This window comes from Nerophis lumbriciformis, linkage group LG12 (assembly GCF_033978685.3).
Source record: "Nerophis lumbriciformis linkage group LG12, RoL_Nlum_v2.1, whole genome shotgun sequence".
Lineage (NCBI taxonomy): Eukaryota > Metazoa > Chordata > Actinopteri > Syngnathiformes > Syngnathidae > Nerophis > Nerophis lumbriciformis.
Genome location: NC_084559.2, coordinates 21,629,067 through 21,656,846, shown reverse-complemented (window position 1 = coordinate 21,656,846; position 27,780 = coordinate 21,629,067). Strand labels below are relative to the sequence as shown.

At 41.9% G+C, this 27,780-nt stretch overlaps 1 protein-coding gene across 2 annotated transcripts in view; it reads left to right on the top strand.

Moving 5' to 3' along the window:
• Positions 1–27,780, top strand: part of LOC133623099 (transmembrane protein 132C) — a 397,905-nt gene that overhangs the window by 262,728 nt on the left and 107,397 nt on the right. The window lies entirely within an intron of this gene.

Genomic DNA, 27,780 nt, shown 5'->3' with positions numbered 1-27,780 from the left:
CTGTTACAAATATGCGCCACACTGTGAACTCACACCAAACAGGAATGACAAACACATCTACACCGTAACACAACATAAACACAACAGAACAAATACCCAGAACCCCTTGCAGCATTAACTCCCCCCCATCTCCCGAATTCTGAGGTCTCGAGATTGGCAAAAATACTTTAGTATACTCTGGACTGAAGCTGTGTGCCTTAATTGTTTTTGTATCTGTTGTTTTGAGGCATGTTTAAGAAAAAAAAAAAATAATGTGCTTTGTGAAAGTCAAAGTATAGTATTTCCCATAGTTGTAGTGGGTATCAGGATTATCTCAGAGAGAGCATGTCCCAAATTCCAACCTGCTGTTTTGAGGCATGTTAAAAAAAAATAATGCGCTTTGTGACTTCAATAATAAATATGGCAGTGCCATGTTGGCATTTTTTTCCATAACTGGAGATGAAAACCTTGTTTTAGATTGATTGATTGAAACTTGTATTAGTAGATTGCACAGTACAGTACATATTCCGTACAATTGACCACTAAATGGTAACACCCGAATACGTTTTTCAACTTGTTTAAGTCGGGGTCCACTTTAATCAATTAATGGTAAAGTTACATTGTTTAATGCATCCAGGGGGGCATCACAACAAAATTAGGCATAATAATGTGTTAATTCCACGACTGTATATATCGGTATCGGTTGATATCGGAATCAGTAATTAGGCAAAAAAGCCATTATCGAACATCTCTAATTAGCAGACACATTATCTGCCATTTTGTTTCACAATATTATGCAAAACCAACCAACCTGCTGCTGTGTATTTGGGATCTGCATAAGTCCTGAAAATGTGCGCGCGTCCGCCATTGTAGTCCGTGGGGACACCGTAGTCGATAAGCTTCTTCTTTTTCTCTGATTGGCATGCATCCTCCGCTGTTGTCATTTCTAATATATAGTAGTGAAAAGTTCTAACTTATATCTGTCAGTAGAACTCGCTATAGAAGCGCTAAAAACTACCGGTGTAGTGCGTTTACATTATTCACCCACGGAACTTTAGTTATGAGAGAGTGCCGGTTTTTCACAAGACACATTTCCGGGTGTTGTTGTTGCACTAGTGAGCCACGGATCAGAAGATGTTGCTCCGTTATTGATTTAAGTGAAGTCTGAATGTCATTAAAACAGTTAGCTCCATCTCTTGGCACTTCTTCGACAACAAAGATGACAGGGAGAAAACGCTGTCGAAGTGGAGCCACGTAAATAAGACGGTCAGAAAGCGACTTGAAGATGGTCTGTAAAACATAATCTATGCAACATTTTGACCAAGAACCACCATTACATGTTATGTAGACCACAAGGAAGTGTTTTAAATGTAGAAAAAAATCATAATATGACACCTTTAACCCTATAACCCAACCCCTTCTTTTCCCCTTTACATCCGATGGCAATACAATGTGGAACTAATATTCGAGGCAATCTTGGTGTTATCGGGTATATTTAAACTGGTGGACCGCAAGCAGCGCTTGTAGCACTTTTAGCGCCAGTCAATTGCATCTCTGCCATTAAGGTGACAGTGCACGACAACGCGCTCTCCAAAACTCTAAGGAGGACCATATTCCCCTTGATTGTTTGCTTAGTACAGTGTTTTTCAACCTTTTTTCAACCAAGGCACATTTTTAAAATAAAAATAAATACGGAGGCACACCACCAGCAGACAAGGTTAAAAAATGAAACTCCACCAGGTTGTCGTGCCTTATTTGGAGTTTGTTGTTGTTTTCCAGTGTGTAGTGTTTTAGTTCCTGTCTTGCGCTGTTATTTTGGTGGCTTTTCATGTTTTGTTGGTATTTTCCTGCAGCAGTTTCATGTCTTCCTTTGACATACTTGCCAAACTTGAGACCTCCGATTTCGGGAGGTGGGGGATGGGGTGCGTGGTCGGGGGTGGGGCGGGGGCGTGCTTGGGGGCGTGGTTAAGAGGGGAGGAGTATATTTACAGCTAGAATTCACCAACTGGAGTATTTTATTATATATATAAATAAAAGAAATACTTGAATTTCAGTGTTCATTTAATTACACATATACACACACATAACACTCATCTACTCATTGTTGTACTTGAAAATACAATGCAATACTATTCCTGGGCAATGGCACCTATCAAATACAAAGTAATGAAAACACGGTTGTTCTACTAACTGTACTGTGTGTTATGAGAGTAGAGTATGTGTGTGTGTGGCCCTTTAATAGGTGACAGCATGTGAGGTGAGTGACGTCAGTGAGTGTGTGGGCGAGAGAAGAGAGGGAGCGTAGCGTGAGTGCGGGGAGGGACTAGTTGGTTTTGTGTTGGATTGGCTGTGTGCAAGCAATCAATAAAGCAAGATTTGCAACTAATCGCTGGACTCATCATTCACCCTAAAGTCATCCGCTCTGGAGACCCACTGCCGGGTAAGGTGAAGGGTGTTGCCCCGAGCATACATCGGCCCTGGAGAAGTGTCTCCCCTGCGCTCTTAGACTATGGTCTCGTTCTTCTGCTTCGTCTCGTGTGCGCACACTGGACTCAGGTCCGCATGGAGCTGGAGGGGGCGTGGCCTCCAGCTCCGGCTGAATTCCGGGAGATTTTCGGGAGAAAATTTCTTCCGGGAGGTTTTCGGGAGAGGTGCTGAATTTCGGGAGTCTCCCGGAAAATCCGGGAGGGTTGGCAAGTATGTCCTTTGAGCGCTATTCCCCGCACCTGCTTTGTGTTAGCAATCAAGACTATTTCAGTCGTGCGGACGCTATCCTTCTTTGTGTGGAAATTGTTAATAGCCATGTTATGTAGCCTATGAACATTACATCATCACACCCAAGACAATGGGCACATACACACCCCCTCCCCCACCCAACGCCTTCACCACCGCTTGTTTCCCCTCGGGGTGATGGTCGGCTGGCAGCGCTTCATAGCAGCAGTCGACCTCCAGGGCCCCAACTCCCCGCCCCGCTGTTGCGAGTCGTCGTGATTAAATGTAACGTGTTTATGTGTGCATTGCATGGAGGTTTTTTCCCACTCCAGACTAGGCCCCCTTAGGAGCCCAGTCTAGATTGTATTTTTTTACTCATCTTCTTCCCCAGCATTTTATCTTTTTCTTATCTTTTGCCTTTGGCGACCCATCAGCGTTCCTGTTCTGTAACCCTGTACACTGTTTGTCTAATCTTGAACGGGTTTGGGTTGAAAACATAGTTTCGTTGTACTTGTGCAATGACAATAAAGTCCTATCCTATCCTATGTACGGATGTACTTTGTGGACGCTGTCTGCTCCACACGCTGCCAGTCTTTGCTGTTGTCCAGCATTCTGTTTTTGTTTACTTTGTAGCCAGTTCAGTTTTAGTTTCAATTTCCATAGCCATCACTAAGCTTCAATGCCTTGTTTAGGGGCACTCGCTGTTTGTTTACTTTTGGTTTAAGCATTAGCTACGAGAGTTTACAAAGCAATTAGCTACCTGCTGCCACCTACTGATATGGAAGAGTATTACACGGTTACTCTGCCAAGCTCAAGACAGCACAGACACTCAACGACACTTTATTTGCAGATTATAAATACTGGTTTGCATATTTAACCAAAATAGGTGAAATTTGGCCAAGATCTTCAGCTCTCACTGGATCGGTTCGCAGCCGAGTGTGAAGCGACTGGGATGGGAATCAGCACCTCCAAATCCGAGTCCATGGTTCTCGCCCGGAAAAGGGTGGAGTGCCATCTCCGGGTTGGGGAGGAGATCTTGCCCCAAGTGGAGGAGTTCAAGTACCTCGGAGTCTTGTTCACGAGTGAGGGAAGAGTGGATCGTGAGATCGACAGGTGGATAGGTGCTGCGTCTTCAGTAATGCTGACGCTGTATCGATCCGTTGTGGTGAAGAAGGAGCTGAGCCAGAAGGCAAAGCTCTCGATTTACTGGTCGATCTGCGTTCCCATCCTCACCTATGGTCATGAGCTTTGGGTCATGACCGAAAGGACAAGATCACGGGTACAAGCGGCCGAAATGAGTTTCCTCCGCCGGGTGGCGGGGCTCTCCCTTAGAGATAGGGTGAGGAGCTCTGTCATCTGGGGGGAGCTCAAAGTAAAGCCGCTGCTCCTCCACATCGAGAGGAGCCAGATGAGGTGGTTCGGGCATCTGGTCAGGATGCCACCCGAACGCCTCCCTCGGGAGGTGTTTCGGGCACGTCCGACCGGTAGGAGGCCACGGGGAAGACCCAGGACACGTTGGGAAGACTATGTCTCCCGGCTGGCCTGGGAACGCCTCGGGATGCCCCGGGAGGAGCTGGACGAAGTGGCTGGGGAGAGGGAAGTCTGGGCTTCCCTGCTTAGGCTGCTGCCCTCGCGACCCGACCTCGGATAAGCGGAAGAAGATGGATGGATGGATGGAGGTGAAATTACATAATCTCCCACTTATTGGCACTTTTGATATACCCCAGATATGTTTAACATTTTTACTTCATTTAATTACGTAGAGAGCTTATGCAGGAGCTGATAGTTCTGATCCAAATGACGATTCTTGGGCTATGGCTCAAGTCTCATAAATAAAACACTTCCCACGCTTAGGGCGAACAATTTATACAATGTTATTGTGGGGTAAGAGACATGTTCCCAGATGTGATAGATATTTTTTTTTTCCGACATATGCAATGTGAGGACAGAGAAATAGTAGCAGTGAAGATGTGTTTTGTGTTCAGTTCCCAAAAGGCCTCGGACGGGGTCTAGGGGGTGGCTCTGACCTGAGGGTAAGCCCGAAGCTTTGTCTCTCTCGGCAGGGTAAAGAGGGCCCTGTTGCATGGATGAACGACAGAAGCTCATATGGCATCACTGTAGCATTGATGAGTGATCGAGGGACATGTAGCATCTGATTTAGATGTGGAGCATTCAGGCGTAAAAAGATGAAGACAAAGACATCAGCACTGATTACCAAAACAAAGATAGCTTCAGTTTCTATTTCTGATCAGCGTACTACAGACGTGACTGCGGTGCTGTTGTTATTCTCTTATGTGGTGCCTATAGCTGTAAAATATAATAGATGCCTGTGGGTGGCTGTTCCTGGATGCGGAAGAATGCGACGCATTCACCACTGATGCGTTCTCAGGATAATTGAAACCATGTGTGTCGACTTCAGTCTCTCACATCCTTTCATGTCACCGATGTATCAGATTCTTTACCGCTTTGCTGAAGACTCGGAATATACATGCACTCACATAAAGATTTTTCAGCAAAGGCTCCGTTGAAATGAAATTGAGCAAAAACGTCCTACTCAAGGACGTAAGGAAACATGTTCCATACGGTGTCTTGTTTCCCAGGGGACCGTGGTGCAAGAACATACTGTACTGCATACACAGAACTAATTCCACTATTGTTCCTGCAATAGGATTTCCTTTGGTGATAACAGTCTCTCAACGATATAGTCATCAATCAATTCCAACCAGTGTCAGCTTTGTCGCTCTTATTATTCCACTCATTCTGCACTGAGGAGAGGTTTTATGGCATTCTATAAATCACGCAGGTTTTCATCGCAGTGGCAATATCAGTCTTAGTTATCTGATAATACAAACAATTTGCTAAACCTGGCTAAGTCAATTACGTGCGGCATAACCTGGGCACCGATCTCCATGAAGATGAATAGTGATTTGGAAAGTATTATAACAGATGATGCACTGTGCATGTGTGTGTGTGTGTACAGAAAGCTTTGATATTTCCTTTGCCTACTTTAATTTGGACACACATCTGTGGTATTGCCTCCAATAGTGTTACCGCTGGTGCGGTTATTGATCCATACCCTCAGCTGGATTCTGTAAATGTTCCGACAAATATTGTCACAGAGAGTGTATATCACGGGTGTCAAACTCATTTCAGGTCAGGGGCCACGTGGAAAATCTGTCCCCAAGTGGGCCGGACTGGTAAAATCATGGCATGATAACCTAAAAATAAAGACAACTTCAGATTAGGGATGTCCGATAATATTATCAGCCGATAAATGCGTTAAAATGTAATATCGGAAATTATCGGTATCGTTTAGTTTTTTGTTTTGTTTTTTTTTTGTTTTTTTTAATTAAGTCAACATAAAAAACACAAGATACACTTACAATTAGTGCACCAACCCAAAAAACCTCCCTCCCCCATTTACACTCATTCACACAAAAGGGTTGTTTCTTTCTGTTATTAATATTCTGGTTCCTACATTATATATCAATATATATCAATACAGTCTGCAAGGGATACAGTCCGTAAGCACACATGATTGTACGTGCTGCTGGTCCACTAATAGTACTAACATTTAACAGTTAATTTTACTCATTTTCATTCATTACTAGTTTCTATATAACTGTTTTTATATTGTTTTACTTTCTTTTTTTATTCAAGAAAATGTTTTTAATTTATTTATCTTATTTTATTAATTAAAAAAAAAAAGTACCTTATCTTCACCATGCCTGGTTGTCCAAATTAGGCATCATAATGTGTTAATTCCACGACTGCATATATCTGTTGATATTGGTATCGGTATCGGTAATTAAAGAGTTGGACAATATCGGAATATCGGATATCGGCAAAAAGCCATTATCGGACATCCCTACTTCAGATTGTTTTATTGTTCGGAAAAAAATAGCACAGGCCCATTCTGAAAATGTAGATTGATTGAGACTTTTATTAGTAGATTGCACAGTACAGTACATATTCCGTACAATTGACCACTAAATGGTAACACCCCAATAAGTTTTTCAACTTGTTTAAGTCGGGGTCCACGTTAATCAATTGATGGAAAGATATCAATGTGTTTTTGTTTTTTTACACTTACATGATAGCATTCTGTCGTTATTTGTCATTATTTATACTTTTTGAATACACTATGTGATAATGTTCATCAGTCAAATAGGTGGAATTGAGTCTAGCAGAAATGCAAAATGTTCCCATTGTTGGTAAGAAGATTAAATGGATAACAATATCATAATCAAATTACAGGATGTTATTAATGTAATTTACTCATTTTTCTCAACTAATGTGGGTTTTATCTGTGCATTTATGTGTGTAGTAGGGTTGTACGGTATACCGGTATTAGTATAGTACCAGCACTGCAAAAACTGAAATCTAAGTAAGATGAAATATATCAAATAAGGGTGATATTTGCTTATTTTCTGTCTGATAAGATAATTCTTCTCACTAAGCAGATTTTATGTTAGAGTGTTTTACTTGTTTTAAGGGTTTTGGTCCGACATTATTTCAGGAAGATATTACAGCTTGTTGCTGAGATTTTATGACCTATATTGAGTGCTTGAAACTAGAATATCAACTGTTGCAAAGCTGTGTCATCGACACTCACAAGTATAAAACTACTTTTTTAAAGTAATAATTTCTTATTTCAAGCATGAAATAAAAAATCATGATGCCACATGCATATATAATATAATTTTGTCAAGATAATGGCACTAGCATTTACTTCATTTAAGAATATTTTTCAACATTCAAAAAGGTCTCTTTTTTTTCTACCAAGAAAAGTGCACTTGTTATGAGTGAGAATATTCTTATTTTAAGGTATTTTTGGGTTCATTGAGGTTAGCTAATTTTACTTGTTTTGGAAAGTCTTGACAAGCCGAATTTTCTTGTTCTATTGGCAGATAATTTTGCTTAGTTCAAATAAAATACCCCTCATTTTTGTATTTTTGTTTCTTGTTGTTGAACACTGACTTTTTGCAGTGCAGTGAATGAGTGTCTCCATGGTGAAAGCCGCTAAGTACATGCAAAAACCTCATTTAATTAAGGCACCAGTTATTTGTACATGCAATCTTTGTAGGTCACATGCAACATTCCCACTAACATTACACACAATTTTATCTTTTGCACACATTGCAAAAAGTCAGTGTTCAAAAACAAGAAAAAAACAAACAAAAATGAGGGGTATTTTATTTGAACTAAGCAAACTTATCTGCCAATAAAACAAGAAAATTCGGCTTGTCAAGACTTTCCAAAACAAGTAAAATTAGCTAACTTCAATGAACCCCAAAATACCTTAAAATAAGTTTATTCTCACTAATAACAAGTGCACTTTTGTTGGTAGAAAAAAAAATATGAGACCTTTTTTGCTCAATAAATATTCTTAAATGAAGTAAATGCTAGTGCCATTATCTTGACATAATGATATGCGCTCGCCATTACATTTTTTTTAAACCAGCAAACTTATATTAAAAACTAATTTATTTTTCTTAATGGAAAGGCAACAAGGCAACCGCTTGTTACTCTCGGGGTCTACTAGCCGCTCAGGCAAATCATATTGTCTAAAAATGCATTTTTCCATCAATAACATGACATCATCGCGCCAAGTGCGTGCTCTTTCAGTCAATTAGTGCGCATAAATACAGCCAGGCCCCCGGCCAAAATTGTAATTTTGAAGAATTCATCTGAATGTGCATGAACTATTTCTGTAAATGTGTAAATATTAACTGTTAGTTTACTGTACTGTGCCGACTGTACTACTATATGAGTACGTGTTTTCTATTGTTTCATTGAAAATAAAACAGCAAAAGTCCATTTGGCTGTCATCTGTTTTAATTATGAGACACAATTGTGTCAAAGTCATGATTTTTTTTTCATGCTTGAAATAAGAAATTATTACTTTAAAAAATTAGTTTTATACTTGTGAGTGTTGATGACACAGCTTTGCAACAGTTGATATTCTACAAACCCCGTTTCCATATGAGTTGGGAAATTGTGTTAGATGTAAATATAAACGGAATACATCCATCCATCCATCCATCCATTTTCTACCGCTTATTCCCTTTGGGGTCGCGGGGGGCGCTGGAGCCTATCTCAGCTACAATCGGGCGGAAGGCAGGGTACACCCTGGACAAGTCGCCACCTCATCCCAGGGCCAACACAGATAGACAGACAACATTCACACTCACAATGATTTGCAAATCATTTTCAACACATATTCAGTTGAATATGCTACAAAGACAACATATTTGATGTTCAAACTGATAAACTTTTTTTTTTTTTGCAAATAATCATTAACTTTAGAATTTGATGCCAGTAACACGTGACAAAGAAGTTGGGAAAGGTGGCAATAAATACTGATAAAGTTGAGGATTGCACATCAAACACTTATTTGGAACATCCCACAGGTGAACAGGCAAATTGGGAACAGGTGGGTGCCATGATTGGGTATAAAAGTAGATTCCATGAAATGCTCAGTCATTCACAAACAAGGATGGGGCGAGGGTCACCACTTTGTCAACAAATGCGTGAGCAAATTGTTGAACAGTTTAAGAAAAACCTTTCTCAACCAGCTATTGCAAGGAATTTAGGGATTTCACCATCTACGGTCCGTAATATCATCAAAGGGTTCAGAGAATCTGGAGAAATCACTGCACGTAAGCAGCTAAGCCCGTGACCTTCGATCTCTCAGGCTGTACTGCATCAACAAGCGACATCAGTGTGTAAAGGATATCACCACATGGGCTCAGGAACACTTCAGAAACCCACTGTCAGTAACTACAGTTGGTGGCTACATCTGTAAGTGCAAGTTAAAACTCACCTATGCAAGGCGAAAACCGTTTATCAACAACACCCAGAAACGCCGTCGGCTTCGCTGGGCCTGAGCTCATCTAAGATGGACTGATACAAAGTGGAAAAGTGTTCTGTGTTCTGACGAGTCCACATTTCAAATTGTTTTTGGAAACTGTGGACGTCGTGTCCTCTGGACCAAAGAGGAAAAGAACCATCCGGATTGTTATAGGCGCAAAGTGTAAAAGGCAGCATGTGTGATGGTATGGGGGTGTATTAGTGCCCAAGACATGGGTAACTTACACATCTGTGAGGGCGCCATTAATGCTGAAAGGTACATACAGGTTTTGGAGCAACATATGTTGCCATCCAAGCAACGTTACCATGGACGCCCCTGCTTATTTCAGCAAGACAATGCCAAGCCACGTGTTACATCAACGTGGCTTCATAGTAAAAGAGTGCAGGTACTATACTGGCCTGCCTGTCTCCCATTGAAAATGTGTGGCGCATTATGAAGCCTAAAATACCACAACGGAGACCCCCGGACTGTTGAACAACTTAAGCTGTACATCAAGCAAGAATGGGAAAGAATTCCACCTGAGAAGCTTAAAAAATGTGTCTCCTCAGTTCCCAAACGTTTACTGAGTGTTGTTAAAAGGAAAGGCTATGTAACACAATGGTGAACATGCCCTTTCCCAACTACTTTGGCACATGTTGCAGCCATGAAATTCTAAGTTAATTATTATTTGCAACAAAAAAAAAAAAGTTTATGAGTTTGAACATCAAATATCTTGTCTTTGTAGCATATTCAACTGAATATGGGTTGAAAAGGATTTGCAAATCATTGTATTCCGTTTATATTTACATCTAACACAATTTCCCAACTCATATGGAAACGGGGTTTGTAGTTTCAAGCATGTTTTACTCAATATAGGTCATAAAATTTTAGCTACGAGCTGTAATATCTTACTGAGATCATTTATCAATCATTTAATCAATGTTTATTTATATAGCCCTAAATCACAAGTGTCTCAAAGGGCTGCACAAGCCACAACGACATCCTCGGTACAGAGCCCACATAAGGGCAAGGAAAAACTCACCCCAGTGGGACGTCGATGTGAATGACTATGAGAAACCTTGGAGAGGACCGCATATGTGGGTAACCCCCCCCCCCCTCTGGGGAGACCGAATGCAATGGATGTCGAGTGGGTCTAACATAATATTGTGAGAGTACAGTCCATAGTGGATCCAGCATAACAGTAAGAGTCCAGTCCACAGTGGGGTCAGCAGGAAACCATCCCGAGCGGAGACGGGTCAGCAGCGCAGAGATGTTCCCAACCGATATACAGGCGAGCGGTCCACCCCGGGTCCCGACCCCGGACAGCCAGCACCCCATCCATGGCCCCCGGATGGGGTGCTGGCGAAGATTAAAGTTTTTATTGTGTATGAGTGCGACTCCCCCACCCCTTTTAATGGGACGGGCAATATGCGCTCCCGCATAGCCAGGAGGAGACGCCTCACCCAGCGCAAAGAAATCGTCTGGTTTGAGCCAGGTCTCGGCGAGACCAATGACGTCAAGATTATTGTCTCTAATGACCTCATTAACTAATAACGTTTTGGAAGATAATGATCTTATGTTTAAGAAGCCCATATTATAGGTAGTGGGCTGTTTTGAGGAGTTTTTGTTGAAATTATCCGTAGTAGCAATATTAATAATGTTGTGTTTATTATGTGTAGTGCACTTTAAATAATTTCGACCATATCTAGGAATTGATATGACGGGAATTTTCCGATTGTTTGCTTGATGTTGTGATAAACCGAACGCATCATAACTTGCCACCTCAGTAGAGTGCATGTCTACTTCTGACACAGAAAAAACATTTTTTGGGTTGTGTATTGTTCTAAAATAGTTGCTATGTGTGCAGGTATTATCCAGCCTGGCGCTGGCTAGTTCTATTTTAACAAACTTCTCACCCGGACTAGCGCTTCTTTGAGGATTAGCCTTTCGCTTTGTTGTTAGCCCCGCTCGGCATCCCCGCTTCTGCTTCCGCTCACACCGCTTACGTGTCTTCCGTTGACGGTCCCCGCTGGCACTTAACTCCGCTGCTTCAGAGGCCGCTGGATGTAGCCAGCGAAGAATCCCCATGCTAGCGAGGAGGTCGAAAGTACACGATTCTTTCAGCCTATAACGGCCCGATCTATCCACATCCAGAATCGTCTGTCGGTCATATCTGATCACGAAGTGTCCACGCTGTGAGCCAGCCATGAAATAGACAGAATTGACGGGTATTTTCGCCAAATCGCTCTACACTTCCAAGAGCGTCTGCAAGCCGCTGCCATCAGGGCGCCGCCATCAGGGCGCCGCCATCTTGGACCAAAACCCTTAAAACAAGTAAAACACTCTAACCTAAAATATGCTTAGTGAGAAGAATGATCTTATCAGACAGAAAATAAGCAATTATCACCCTTATTTGAGGTATTTAATCTTACTTAGATTTCAGTTTTTGCAGTGCACGCAGTTTAGCGCGTGGTATTTGGATCTTACTATGCAGCTGGCATAGGCTCCAGCACCCCCATGACCCTGAAAGGGAGAAGCGGTAGAAATGGATGGATGGATGGATCAGGCCCTACGTATACTGTATGGATTAATTGTACTGGACTAGTGATGTACTCTGGTAAAAAAAGGTACTATAGGGCAAAGCAAGACCTTCTCCAATCCTTGTCTCTGATGGAAATGACACCATAATAATAGCGTCTACAGGCACAGTCAAGACTCGTTAGGCCTGTGTGTTTACACTTTGTGTGTAACCTGACACAAAATGCCACCACCACTGTGAATAACAATAAGAACTGCACACACATCCAATAAGGTGGACCAGTTCCTTCATGTGGTATAATAATCCTTACTAAGTATACCTTTAGACGATTACAGAAAAACATTCTGTAAAAGTGCTCTTTTGTTTTTTGATGGCGCTTCAAACAAACACACTAATGGAACAGACAGCCACTCTTTTGTTATGCACCACTATTTTGTTCGCTGTTTGGTGTAATTATTTAAAAAAGTCTAAAGAACAAAGCCTTTTAACTTAGATAATGGAGAAACTATTTGGGATTTTTTGTTTACAGAAAAGAGCGCTTTTTAAATGCAGTGCATGCAAAGTGTTGTGATCTGCGTAACCAAGGCCCTGCTTCTTTTTTTTTTAGGAACATCTGTCTGAATGAACTTAGTACAAAACGTATCAGTGAATAACGACCATTGTGTTCAATTTTTACATGAGACATAATGAATGGAAAGACTACAGTACAGATATTGGAGAATTGTATCAGACAAATTTATGAGCTTGTGGTCAGCCACAAGCTTGGTAACATGCAAAAACAGGCAGTTGACATCTGACACAGTACGGTAGGTTGTGAGTTCAAACCCCGGTTCAAACCCCGAGTCATACCAAAGACTGTAAAAATGGGACTAGGGCTGCAACTAATGATTAATTTGATAACCGATCAATCTGTCGATTATTACTTCGATTAATCGATTAATAATCGGATAAAAGAGACAAACTACATTTCTATCCTTTCCAGTATTTTATTGAAAAAAAAACCAGCATACTGGCTAGGGATGTCCCGATCCAGGTTTTTGCACTTCCGATCCGATACCGATACTGACCGATACCGATACTGGCCTATCCGAGCATGTATTAAAGTTTAAAGTTATTTAGCCTACTTAGTTGTCAGAATCATGTTGAAAAGGGTTTTAGTACTCTTGATAACAACTAGCCAGCTGAATTAGGAGAGTTTGAATAATACACAATGGTTGGTAACAAGAAACTGACCTGTTTATTCAAGGATAAACACAAAATAGACAAAATTATACATGACAAACAGAAATGGCATCATTGAACTAGGGCTGGGCGATATGGCCTTTTTTTAATATTGCGATATTTTAAGGCCATATTGCGATACACGATATATATCTCGATATTTTGTCTTAGCCTTGAATGAACACTTGATGCATATAATCACAGCAGTATGATGATTCTATGTGTTTTGATTGATTGATTGAGACTTTTATTAGTAGGTTGCACAGTGAAGTACATATTCCGTACAATTGACCACTAAATGGTAACACCCGAATAAGTTTTTCAACTTGTTTAAGTCGGGGTCCACTTAAATTGATTCATGATACAGATATATACTATCAGATATATACTATCATCATAATACAGTCATCACACAAGATAATCACATTGAATTATTTACATTATTTACAATCCGGGGTGTGGAGGGGGGGGCGCCGGATGTAAGTGTCAAAAAGACAGCCAAAAGAGTTTGATATGAGAATAAATCTAAAGTTAAAATATAGGGTAGAAATGCACCCATTTGCAGGAAATGTAGTCTTGATTTTCAAAATTTTCTTTAAGGCTTGCATGTCTACATTAAAACATTCTTCTTCATACTGCATTAATATATGCTACTTTTAAACTTTCATGCAGAGAAGGAAATCACAACTAAAAAAATCACTAATTTTTTCATACGGTGTTGATGTGGACATTTTTGCCTCGGCATTTTGATGGTGTGGGCGTGTGGCACCGAACGGAGATAAGCGTCTCGACAGACGTTACAATATTTGAACAATGATGACGAAAACGGTTTTCTCTGTCGTGTCTGTGTGTCGAAAATTGTTATGCGCTTATTTTTTTATTTGATTTTGTGCGTGGCATATAATTGCTATGCGCAGAGGACGCAGAGGGAACGTTGGTCACACGGCTGCGCTCGCATCACAGCTAACGTTAGCCATGCTGCTACGTCTCTGCTCGGGGAGAGCGTATACGTATGTGACGTATGACGTGACAGTATGTGACGTGTGTAAGAAGGTGCGTTTGCTGTCTGTGAGAGGGAGACACAGGAAAGAGTGAGAAGAGCCTGTCGTGTAATGCCAGCAGCTAAAAGCAACTGCGTGAGAATCCACAGACCTGGGGATGTGTTGAAGGTGTGCTGGAAAATGCGGAACGGAAATTAGGGAGCAGCAGAAAAGTGGAATGTATTAAATAAGTAATCGGTGCATTGGAAAACACGGACCAGAGTTTTTTTTTTAAACTGGATCTGGATCGGCATTTTCCCATGCCTTGCCGATACGCATTTTTTGGCAAATATCGGCGGCCGATCCGATCCAAATATCGGATCGGGACACCCCTAATACTGGCACCATGGTCTGGACATTGGGGATGCAGCATACAGCAATAATAATACAGAAATGTAACTCATCAGATCAGAACTGAATCAGATATTGTACACGTTTCTGTTGTGAATAATAAAGGATTCATTTTAGGCTGCCTCTGAATAATAGCATGAAATATTTCAGCACCTTCACAACATTTAGTTATACTAAAGCATCACTCAAATCTAAATATATTTATATAGCTTTATCGAGCCCGGCTACATTGATCCATTAAGAAACCAACCTGAGATATTTCTGTCCGTTACGTTTATTTTGAAATTGATAACCGTGCGTTTTCTCTCTCAAAACGGAGTCAAATGTGTCGGAGACACATTATCAGCCCCGCGTTGCAATAAAGGCATAACGTTAACGTTACTCACAAAAAAGCTGAATTCATGAATGCCTGTTGCCACTATGGACTTAAAAAGTTACGTACTGTGAGTTCTTCCCTTCATCCATGGCTCCAACATGATTCCTTTTCAGGTGCTCCTGAAGCGATGTTGTACTTCCGTGCCATTTTGCAGGAAACGGTCTTCTTTTAAGTCTTTAAAGGGGAACATTATCACCAGACCTATGTAAGCGTCAATATATACCTTGATGTTGCAGAAAAAAGACCATATATTTTTTTAACCGATTTCCGAACTCTAAATGGGTGAATTTTGTCGAATTAAACGCCTTTCTAATATTCGCTCTCGGAGCGATGACGTCACAACGTGACGTCGCATCGGGAAGCAATCCGCCATTTTCTCAAACACCGAGTCAAATCAGCTCTGTTATTTTCCGTTTTTTCGACAGTTTTCCGTACCTTGGAGACATCATGCCTCGTCGGTGTGTTGTCGGAGGGTGTAACAACACGAACAGGGACGGATTCAAGTTGCACCAGTGGCCCAAAGATGCGAAAGTGGCAAGAAATTGGACGTTTGTTCCGCACACTTTACAGACGAAAGCTATGCTACGACAGAGATGGCAAGAATGTGTAGATATCCTGCGACACTCAAAGCAGATGCATTTCCAACGATAAAGTCAAAGAAATCTGCCGCCAGACCCCCATTGAATCTGCCGGAGTGTGTGAGCTATTCAGGGACAAAGGCCCTCGGTAGCACGGCAAGCAATGGCGGCAGTTTGTTCCCGCAGACGAGCGAGCTAAACCCCCTGGATGTCTTGGCTCACACCGTCCCGAAAATGATCAAGAGAAGAATATCGACCCTAGCTTCCCTGGCCTGCTGACATGAGGGTATGTCTACAGAATATATTAATTGATGAAAATTGGGATGTCTGCACTCTCAAAGTGCATGTTTGTGCCAAACGTATTTCATATGCTGTAAACCTAGTTCAGAGTTGTTAGTTTCCTTTAATGCCAAACAAACACATACCAATTGTTGGTTAGAAGGCGATTGCCGAATTCGTCCTCGCTTTCTCCCGTGTCGCTGGCTGTCGTGTCGTTTTCGCTTGCATACGGTTCAAACCGATATGGCTCAATAGCTTCAGTTTCTTCTTCAATTTCGTTTTCACTACCTGCCTCCACACTACAACCATCCGTTTCAATACATTCGTAATCTGTTGAATCGCTTAAGCCGCTGAAATCCGAGTCTGAATCCGAGCTAATGTCGCTATAGCTTGCTGTTTGTTTGTATTGGCATCACTATGTGACGTCACAGGAAAATGGACGGGTGTATATAACGATGGTTAAAATCAGGCACTTTGAAGCTTTTTTTAGGGATATTGCGTGATGGGTAAAATTTTGAAAAAAACTTCGAAAAATATAATAAGCCACTGGGAACTGATTTTTAATGGTTTTAACAATTCTGAAATTGTGATAATGTTCCCCTTTAAAGTAAAGTGTTCCCACACTTTTGACGACTTAGGTCGTACACTTTTCTCCATTGAAGCAATAACCTCAAGATGTTTCTCCGCTAAACTATCCGTACTGTTTTCCTCCGCCATTTTTCAAATGTTTCCAGCAAAGGAGACGACGCCGTCACGTGACCTGCACATGACACATCATTGGCTGGCTTACCTCCACCCCATGAGACGTAGCCTCAGCGCCGCCCTGGCGCTGTTTTGTACTGTTTTTGTACTTATTTTGATTATTGTTTCTCAGCTGTTTGTAATAGTTGCAGTTTATAAATAAAGGTTTATAAAACAAAGAAATGACAAAAAAAAAAGCCTCCACGCATGCGCATAGCATAGTTCCAACGAATCGATGACTAAATTAATCGCCAACTATTTTGATAATTGATTTTAATCGATTAGTTGTTGCAGCCCTAAATGGGACCCATTACCTCCCTGCTGGGCACTCAGCATCAAGGGTTGGCATTAAGTTAAAGTTGAAGTATCTATGATTGTCCTCTGCATTTGACCCATCCCTTTGTTCACCCCCTGGGAGGTGAGGGGAGCAGTGAGCAGCAGTGGTGGCCGTGCTCGGAAATAATTTTTAGTGATTTAACCCCCAATGCCAACCCTTGATGCTGAGTGCCAAGCAGGGAGATAATGGATCCCATTTTTACAGTCTTTGGTATGACTCGGCCGGGGTTTGAACTCACGACCTACCGATCTCAGGGCGGACACTCTAACCACAAGACCACTGAGTATCATAATTTATCAAATCATCATTTATAATTACAATTTAATATGAAGTAAGAAGTGGCTTGTTGGTCTAGGGCAGGGGTCGGCAACCCAAAAAATGTTGAAAGAGCCATATTGGACCAAAAATACAAAAACAAATCTGTCTGGAGCCGCAAAAAATTAAAAGCCATATTACATACAGATAGTGTGTCATGAGATATACATTGAATTAAGAGGACTTAAAGGAAACTAAATGAGCTCAAATATACCTACAAATGAGGCAATATGTACATATAGCTAGCCTAAATAGCATGTTAGCATCGATTAGCTTGCAGTCATGCAGTGACCAAATATGCCCGATTAGCACTCCACACAAGTTAATAACATCAACAAAACTCACCTTTGTGCATTCACGCTCAACCTTAAAAGTTTGGTGGACAAAATGAGACAGAAAAAGAAGTGGCATAAAACACGTCCTAGAAAGTCGGAGAAAGTTATACATGTAAACAAACTACGGTGAGTTCAAGGACCGCCAAAATTAGTAGGACAAAACGGCGCTCGCCAAATACTCGAATCAGTGAAGCATGTTTAATATAAACAGTGTGATTTATAACAATTAGGGAGGTTTGTGTCATGTTTGTCCTCCTACAGAAACCATATTAAAACAAAATATATATATATTTCCCCTCATCTTTTTCCATTTTTCATACATTTTTGAAAAAGCTCCAGAGAGCCACTAGGGCGGCGCTAAAGAGCCGCGGGTTGCCGACCCCTGGTCTAGGAGTATGATTATCGCTTAGGGTGTGAGAGGTCCCGGGTTCAAATCCCGGATGAGCCCTTGACATATACACGGTTGGTCAATATGTATTGCGGGCAGCATGGTGGAAGAGGGGTTAGTGCGTCTGCCTCACAATACGAAGATCCTGGGTTCGATCCTGCGCTCGGGATCTTTCTGTGTGGAGTTTGCATGTTCTCCCCGTGACTTCGTGGGTTCCCTCCGAGTACTCCGGCTTCCTCCCACCTCCAAAGACATGCACCTGGGGATAGGTTGATTGGCAACACTAAAAATTGGCCCTCGTGTGTGAATGTGATTGTGAATGTTGTCTGTCAATCTGTGTTGGCCCTGCGATGAGGTGGCAACTTGTCCAGGGTGTACCCCGCCTTCCGCCCGAATGCAGCTGACATAGGTTCCAGCACCCCCTGCAACCCCAAAAGGGACAAGCGGTAGAAAATGGATGGATGGATGGGTTGTTATTTTATTTATATTAAGATTTGAGAATCGATATTAGAGCATAAAGAGCAGATATGGCCTGTATCGATATTCCAGTATCAATCATCACTAGCAAACACGATAACACATTTTCATAAAGTTCATTTTATTACAGAATTTGCTAGTATTGTTGTAAATCAGTTGATTCCATTTGTGGCATTAAATGCTACATAAATTGTTTTAACCAAATAAATTGGGTGGTGTACGATAATAAACAAAATCAAAAACTACTAGCTAATGATAATGTAATATTGTTTATTCCTAGGGATGATGTTTGATAAGAAATTATCGAGTTCGAGCCCATTATCGATTCCTCTTATCGAACCGATTCCTTATCGATTCTCTTATCGAGTCCAGATAGGTTGTTGTATATGGGGAAAAAATACAATATTAGGTTTAACAAAAGCTCACTTTTATTTTATAAGAAAAATAAATAAATAAATAAATAATTATTGACTGTTACCCCCCTAAAAAAATAAAATAAATAAATATTGACTGTTATTACCCAAAGTATATTAAGTGGGATTTTTCAGAAAAACAAATATATACAGTAACACAAAAACAACCTGTCTCCGGGATCACTAAAGGTGAATAGCCATGCCTTGAGGCGTTTTTTGCGGTCCATTGTTTTTGCTGCTTGTGTGACATCACAGGAAATTTCCTGTGATGTCCCACAGGGCATTTCTTGTGGGACGGGATTCGTCCCCAGGGATTCGAATAAAGAACCAACTCTTTTTCTTTACTATAGTGGCCTCGATAACGGGAACCGGTTCTCAAAAAGGGATTCGAGTCCATGGAATCGGTTCTTTTCTTATCGAACGGTTCTTTTCTTATCGAACAACTGGGAGAACCGGTTTGGAACATCATCCCTATTTATTCCCTATTAATTTATTTTAATAAGGCAGCAGGGAATATGGAAATGTAATGGTCTCTCCCTGAAAGTGTCTTGTCTATCTGTGTTGGCCCTGCGATGAGGTGGCGACTTGTCCAGGGTGTACACCGCCTTCCACCCGAATGCAGCTGAGATAGGCTCTAGCATCCCCCGCCACCCTGAAAGGGACAAGCGGTAGAAAATGGATGGATGGATGGATGGATGGATGAAGTAAGACATGTGATTACATTTTTTGCTCCTTATTTTTGACGCCTTGGAAATGACCAGCACTGGTGTGGTGGTGACTTGTCCAGGGTGTGCCCCGCCTTCCGCCCGAATGCAGCTGAGATATGCTCCAGCATCCCCCGCCACCCCGAAAGGGACAAGCGGTAGAAAATGGATGGATGCATGAAGTAAGAAATGTGATTACATTTTTTGCTCCTTATATTTGACGCGTTTGAAATGACCACCACTGGTATGGTGGCGACTTGTCCAGGGTGTGCCCCGCCTTCCGCCCGAATGCAGCTGAGATAGGCTCCAGCATTCCCCGCCACCCCGAAAGGGACAAGCGGCAGAAAATCGATGGATGGATGGATGGATGAAGTAAGAAATGTGATTAAATTTTTTGCTCCTTATATTTGATGCCTTGGAAATGACCAGCACTGGTATGGTGGCGACTTGTCCAGGGTGTGCCTCGCCTTCCGCCCGAATGCAGCTGAGATAGGCTCCAGCATCCCCCGCGACCCCGAAAGGGACAAGTGGTAGAAAATGGATGGATGGATGAAGTAAGAAATGTGATTACATTTTTTGCTCCTTATATTTGACGCCTTTGAAATGACCACCACTGGTATGGTGGCGACTTGTCCAGGGTGTGCCCCGTCTTCCGCCCGAATGCAGCTGAGATAGGCTCCAGCATTCCCCGCCACCCCGAAAGGGACAAGCGGCAGAAAATCGATGGATGGATGAATGGATGAAGTAAGAAATGTGATTACATTTTTTGCTCCTTATATTTGACGCCTTGGAAATGACCAGCACTGGTATGGTGGCGACTTGTCCAGGGTGTGCCTCGCCTTCCGCCCGAATGCAGCTGAGATAGGCTCCAGCATCCCCCGCGACCCCGAAAGGGACAAGTGGTAGAAAATGGATGGATGGATGAAGTAAGAAATGTGATTACATTTTTTGCTCCTTATATTTGATGCCTTTGAAATGACCACCACTGGTATGGTGGCGACTTGTCCAGGGTGTGCACCGCCTTCCGCCCGAATGCAGCTGAGATAGGCTCCAGCATCCCCCGCCACCCCGAAAGGGACAAACGGTAGAAAATGGATGGATGGATGAAGTAAAAAATGTGATTAAATGTTTTGCTCCTTATATTTGACGCCTTTGAAATGACCACTACTGGTATGGTGGCGACTTGTCCAGGGTGTGCCCCGCCTTCCGCCCGAATGCAGCTGAGATAGGCTCCAGCATCCCCCGCCACCCCAAAAGGGAAAAGCAGTAGAAAATGGATGGATGGATGCATGGATGAAGTAAGAAATGTGATTACATTTTTTGCTCCTTATATTTGACGCCTTGGAAATGACCAGCACTGGTATGGTGACGACTTGTCCAGGGTGTGCCCCGCCTTCCGCCCGAATGCAGCCGGGATAGGCTCCAGCACCCAGAGAGGATGGAATGGTATATTATACCGTTTTTTCCCCCCCACGTGTCCTCATTTAGTCACTCACTTTCTTAAAGTTTCAAGCGTTTTGTTGGCACCTGAATTCACTTTGCAGTTGCATCCACCCCGCAACATTTACCACACAACACAAAAACGTCTACATGCGGATACCATTCACTCTCTCTGTCGACCTTATGTCCCCCCTTTTTTCTTCCTTCTCTGCCCCTCCATCCTACATGCACGCTCACACAGCTGCAATCTGCATGCACCAATATGAGGGAGGCACACAAGCGAGAAAAGGGAAGACCGAATTAGATTACTCGGGATCACTGTGGCATGAAAAGCCCGCGAATAAGTTCCACTCCCCCTCCTGCTACACTCCTTGCTGATAGAAAATAGGAAGTAAGTTAATGTAAGAGCGGCGGCGTCAACTGGCCTCAAACACACACACGGAAACACATCTGCCGCCACCTTCTCCCCATCGAAGAAAGAACAAAAGCCAGAAATTGGAAGAGAGAAACCCAAGCTAGAAGTAAAGTGATTGGAATAGAATGAAGATGCACAGCAGGGATGTGGTATATTAGATGTGACATCGCCAGTGCATGTGGTAATCCAATCTGTAGTGATGCCGAGGTCTGTTTTTCATTGCATGTGCTGACGACACGCAATTGCAATTACAGCGAGGACTGGAATACGTCGAAAAGAAAAAACGGACCTCTATATTGTTTCTAGTGAGTTCTGCCATCAGCGGCGGGAAATGTGATAATGACGAGGCAGGAGATGAAAATAAAAAGGCGTTTTGTTTTGAAGCAGCACCATAAATGCAAGGACGGGGATTCATAACCCGATATTATCATGACACGTAAAGGGAATATAACCAATAAGTATAACTCGATAATGTGTTTTGCACTGAAGGATAACAGGAGGTGACGTGACCCGAGCAGTTTTGATTGAGGCACACATTGCTTACATTGGGATTAAAACCAGATTAAAGGCTACTTTCTAACATGTGGAGAATTATGTAAGATGATATTTTAATTTTAAGTGAAAGAATTATTTCATATGCGAAGTGGGTTATGATCAATGTTGGGAAAACTACAGTATAAATGTAATTAGTAGAGTTGTCCGATAATGGCTTTTTTGCCGATATTCCGATATTGTCCACCTCTTAATTACCGATTCTGATATCAACCGATACCGATATATACAGTCGTGGAATTAACACAATATCATGCCTAATTTTGTTGTGATGCCCCGCTGGATGCTTTAAAGGGGAACATTATCACCAGACCTATGTAAGCGTCAATATATACCTTGATGTTGCAGAAAAAAGACCATATATTTTTTTAACCGATTTCCGAACTCTAAATGGGTGAATTTTGGCGAATTAAACGCCTTTCCATTATTCGCTCTCGGAGCGATGACGTCACAACGATCCACCATTTTCTCAAACACATTACAAACACCGCATCAAATCAGCTCTGTTATTTTCCGTTTTTTCGACTGTTTTTCGTACCTTGGAGACATCATGCCTCGTCGGTGTGTTGTCGGAGGGTGTAACAACACGAACAGGGACGTTCAAGTTGCACCAGTGGCCCAAAGATGCGAAAGTGGCAAGAAATTGGACGAATGTTGTTCAAAATACGAGGGTGTGGGGAAAGCCGACGAAAATGGTCAGTCGTTTGTTCCGCACACTTTACCCACGAAAGCTATGCTACGACAGAGATGGCAAGATTGTGTGGATATCCTGCGACACTCAAAGCAGATGCATTTCCAACGATAAAGTCAAAGAAATCTGCCGCCAGACCCCCATTGAATCTGCCGGAGTGTGTGAGCAATTCAGGGACAAAGGACCTCGGTAGCACGGCAAGCAATGGCGGCAGTTTGTTCCCGCAGACAAGCGAGCTAAACCCCCTGGATGTCTTGGCTCACACCGTCCCTTATGCCACCGAAGATGATCAAGAGAAGAATATCGGCCCTAGCTTCCCTGGCCTGTTGACATCAACTCCAAAACTGGGCAGATCAGCTTTCAGGAAAATAGAGCGGATGAGGGTATGTCTACAGAATATATTAATTGATGAAAACTTTATTCATTACTCGCGGTTTTACGTAAATTATTATACATAAACTGTGTTTACCAATAATTTAGCTTAAAAACATTACAACACTTAAAAACAAACACATACCAATCGTTGGTTAGAAGGTGATCACCGAATTCGTCCTCGCTTTCTCCCGTGTCGCTGGCTGTCGTGTCGTTTTCCTCGGTTTCGCTTGCATACGGTTCAAACCGATATGGCTCAATGGCTTCAGTTTCTTCTTCAATTTCGCTTAAGCCGCTGAAATCCGAGTCTGAATCCGAGCTAATGTCGCTATACCTTGCTGTCCATCCGCCATGTTTGTTTGTATTGGCATCACTATGTGACGTCACAGGAAAATGGACGGGTGTATATAACGATGGTTAAAATCAGGCACTTTGAAGCTTTTTTAGGGATATTGCGTGATGGGTAAAATTTTGAAAAAAACTTCGAAAAATAAAATAAGCCACTGGGAACTGATTTTTAATGGTTTTAACCCTTCTGAAATTGTGATAATGTTCCCCTTTAAACAATGTAACAAAATACAAACCCAGTTTCCTTATGAGTTGGGAAATTGTGTTAGATGTAACTATAACGGAATACAATGATTTGCAAATTATTTTCAACCCATATTCAGTTGAATATGCTTCAAAGACAACATATTTGATGTTCAAACTGATAAACATTTTTTTTTTTTTTTCAAATAATCATTAACTTTAGAATTTGATGTCAGCAACATGTGACAAAGAAGTTGGGAAAGGTGGCAATAAATACTGATAAAGTTGAGGAATGCTCAGCAAACACTTATTTGGAACATCCCACAGGTGAACAGGCAAATTGGGAACAGGTGGGTGCCATGATTGGGGATACAAGTAGATTCCATGAAATGCTCAGTCATTCACAAACAAGGATGGGGCGAGGGTCACCATTTTGTCAACAAATGCGTGAGCAAATTGTTGAACAGTTTAAGAAAAACCTTTCTCAACCAGCTATTGCAAGGAATTTAGGGATTTCACCATCTATGCTCTGTAATATCATCAAAAGGTTCAGAGAATCTGGAGAAATCACTGCACGCAAGCAGCTAAGCCCGTGACCTTCGATCCCTCAGGCTGTACTGCATCAACAAGCGACATCAGTGTGTAAAGGATATCACCACATGGGCTCAGGAACACTTCAGAAACCCACTGTCAGTAAATACAGTTGGTCGCTACATCTGTAAGTGCAAGTTAAAACTCTCCTATGCAAGGCGAAAACCGTTTATCAACAACACCCAGAAACGCCGTCGGCTTCGCTGGGCCTGAGCTCATCTAAGATGGACTGATACAAAGTGGAAAAGTGTTCTGTGGTCTGACGAGTTCACATTTCAAATTGTTTTTGGAAACTGTGGACGCCGTGTACTCCGGACCAAAGAGGAAAAGAACCATCCGGATTGTTATAGGCGCAAAGTTGAAAAGCCAGCATCTGTGATGGTATGGGGGTGTATTAGTGCCCAAGACATGGGTAACTTACACATCTGTGAAGGCGCCATTAATGCTGAAAGGTACATACAGGTTTTGAAGCAACATATGTTGCCATCCAAGCAACGTTACCATGTGAATTTCTCCCGATTTCCACCCAGATAACAATATTGGGGGCGTGCTTTAAAGGCACTGCCTTTGCGTGCCGGCCCAGACACATAATATCTACGGCTTTTCACACACACAAGTGAATGCAAGCATACTTGGTCAACAGCCATACAGGTCACACTGAGGGTGGCCGTATAAACAACTTTAACACTGTTACAAATATGCGCCACACTGTGAACCCACACCAAACAAGAATGACAAAACACATTTCGGGAGAACATCCGCACCGTAACACAACATAAACACCACAGAACAAATACCCAGAATCCCTTGCAGCACTAACTCTTCCGGGATGCTACAATATACACCCCCCACTACCTCCCACTCCCCACCTCAACCTCCTCATGCTCTCTCAGGGAGAGCATGTACCAAATTCCAAGCTGCTGTTTTGAGGCATGTTAAAAAAAATAATGCACTTTGTGACTTCAATAATAAATATGGCAGTGCCATGTTGGCATTTTTTTCCCATAACTTGAGTTGATTTATTTTGGAAAACCTTGTTACATTGTTTAATGCATCCAGCGGGGCATCACAACAAAGTTAGGCATAATATTGTGTTAATTCCACGACTGTATATATCGGTATCGGTTGATATCGGAATCGGTAATTAAGAGTCGGACAATATCGGAATATCGGATATCGGCAAAAAAGCCATTATCGGACATCTCTAGTAATCATTGAAGTCAGAAATCACTGAAGGCCTAGGTGGGTAGTTAGTAGTATGCTTTCCCAAAAAGTAATCCTAACGGAATTACTTATTCAAATCATGAATAATTAGTTAGCAGAGAAAGTAAGAATTTTGCGATCAGGGTTTTATGCTGCCGATTCTGATACCAATCAAGTTTTCAATGTAGTTATGGTTATTACTAGGGATGTAACGGTATTGTAAATACTGCGGTATTTCGGTATTAAAATGGTCAAAATAATGGAGAATTTCCGGCTAGATATACAAAACCCAAAACCGGTGAAGTTTGCACGTTATTCAAATCGTAAATAAAAACAGAATACAACATACTTGCCAACCCTCCCGAATTTTCCGGGAGACTCCCGAATTTCAGTGCTTCTCCCGAAAATCTCCCGGGACAACCATTCTCCCGAATTTCTCCCGATTTCCAGCCGGATTTAAGGCACGCCCCCTCCAGGTCCGTGCGGACCTGAGTGAGGACAGCCTGTCGTCACGTCCAACCAAAAAGTAACCACAGAACACTATACCGTATAGTGTTCTGTGGTTACTTTTTGGTTGGCCAACGGTTTACGTTGTATTGCGCACCCTGACGGCAAGTGTGGGAGTCGGTTCTGAAGTATGAAGTAACGAGACGTAACTTCGTCACCTCGGTTATTGACCAGAATATTACACTGCCCATACCTACGCTCCTTCAAAGGCTGTGCTACTGGCTGCAAAGCATTGCACTTTCAAATACAACAATGAGTAGAGAGGAGTTTTATGTGTGTATATGTGTAAATAAATGAACACTGAAATTCAAATATTTATTTTATTTATATGTATATATATATATAATAAAATACATATATTTTTATAGCTAGAATTCACTGAAAGTCAAGTATTTATTTTATTTATATATATATATATATATATATATATATATATATATATATATATATATATATATATATATATATATATATATATATATATATATATATATATAAGAAATACTTGCATTTCAGTGAATTCTAGCTATAAATATACTCCTCCCCCCTTAACCCCGGGCCTGCCACCGCCCCAAATCTCCCGAATTTGGAGGTCTCAAGGTTGGCAAGTATGGAATACAATTAATTGCCATCTGGCGTCCAAAGAGGATAGTGCATCCTCGCAATTTGTCAAGTTTCATGTGTCAGGTAAACTGCAATGATTGGGGCCATATGACTCCCCTATCCAACCGTACATGATTAATGCAATGTTTTTTGTGTGATTATTCGTGCGAGTTAACTTGTTAAATCTTGGACTGGTCTTGTTTTCCATCGTTGTGTCATATTTCCTGTCACACTCTTATTCCGTATTTTCCATTTCCTGTTTTGCAACCATTGACAGCAGCTTTGCTTTGCACTTTTTATTTTTATTTTTGCCCAAGATCACCTAAAAATCTGTAGATTGGTTGTGGCAAGCTTTAAATATTGATTAGGCTTCCGAACTGCAACAGAGTGCTATTGACGTCCTGTCACGGTCCTTTCTCAGCACCAAAGGAAATCACGCTTGATATTCAGTTGTTTTAACTTCTCGTTTAATCTCGGAGAATGAACTCGCCCGTTAAAGGTAGACAGGCACTAGACTGAGAAGTCGACGTCTGGCGGGAGCGACGGTGTTTGTCACATTACTTCATGTCATGGCAGTCCTTTGAGGAAACTCTTTTTTAAGGCAGGGGGTCTTGCCAGAAATGGAACAGTCACATAATCATCAAGGTTGCCAATCAAGTTTCCAGATGAAAGGAAGACAAGAAACAAAAAAGACTGCTGATGTTTCCAGAGACAATGGTAAGGGGGCAAACAACACATTAGTCAATGTTTTTTCAATCAAGTTGAGAGCAGGGACTTCACAGAGCTCACTGAAGGCATCTGTTGACACTGTGATTTTATTCGAGATGGTCCTTTTATACCGGATTAGCACTAATTAGTCTAATAAGCTACACAGTTGTTTGTCATAATCGTGAAGCTGCTGTAATTAAAGAATGGGCTTTGACCCGGAATAATCTCATCACATGATCGAAGACGCGTTACTGATCGTATCTTCAAAAGACTGTAAAGTAATGAAACTAATGGCGATTGGTTTATTTTGAGCTTTCATTGCATTTCTGCAACCTGCTCGGTGGCCTTGTGGTTAGAGTGACCGCCCTGAGGTCGGTAGGTCGTGAGTTCAAACCCTGGTCGAGTCATACCAAATACTCCAAAAATGGGACCTGTAACCACGCGGCATCAAGGGTTGGAATTGGGGGTTAAATCACCAAAATGATTCCTGACCACGACTGCTGCTCACTGCTCCCCTCACCTCACCTCC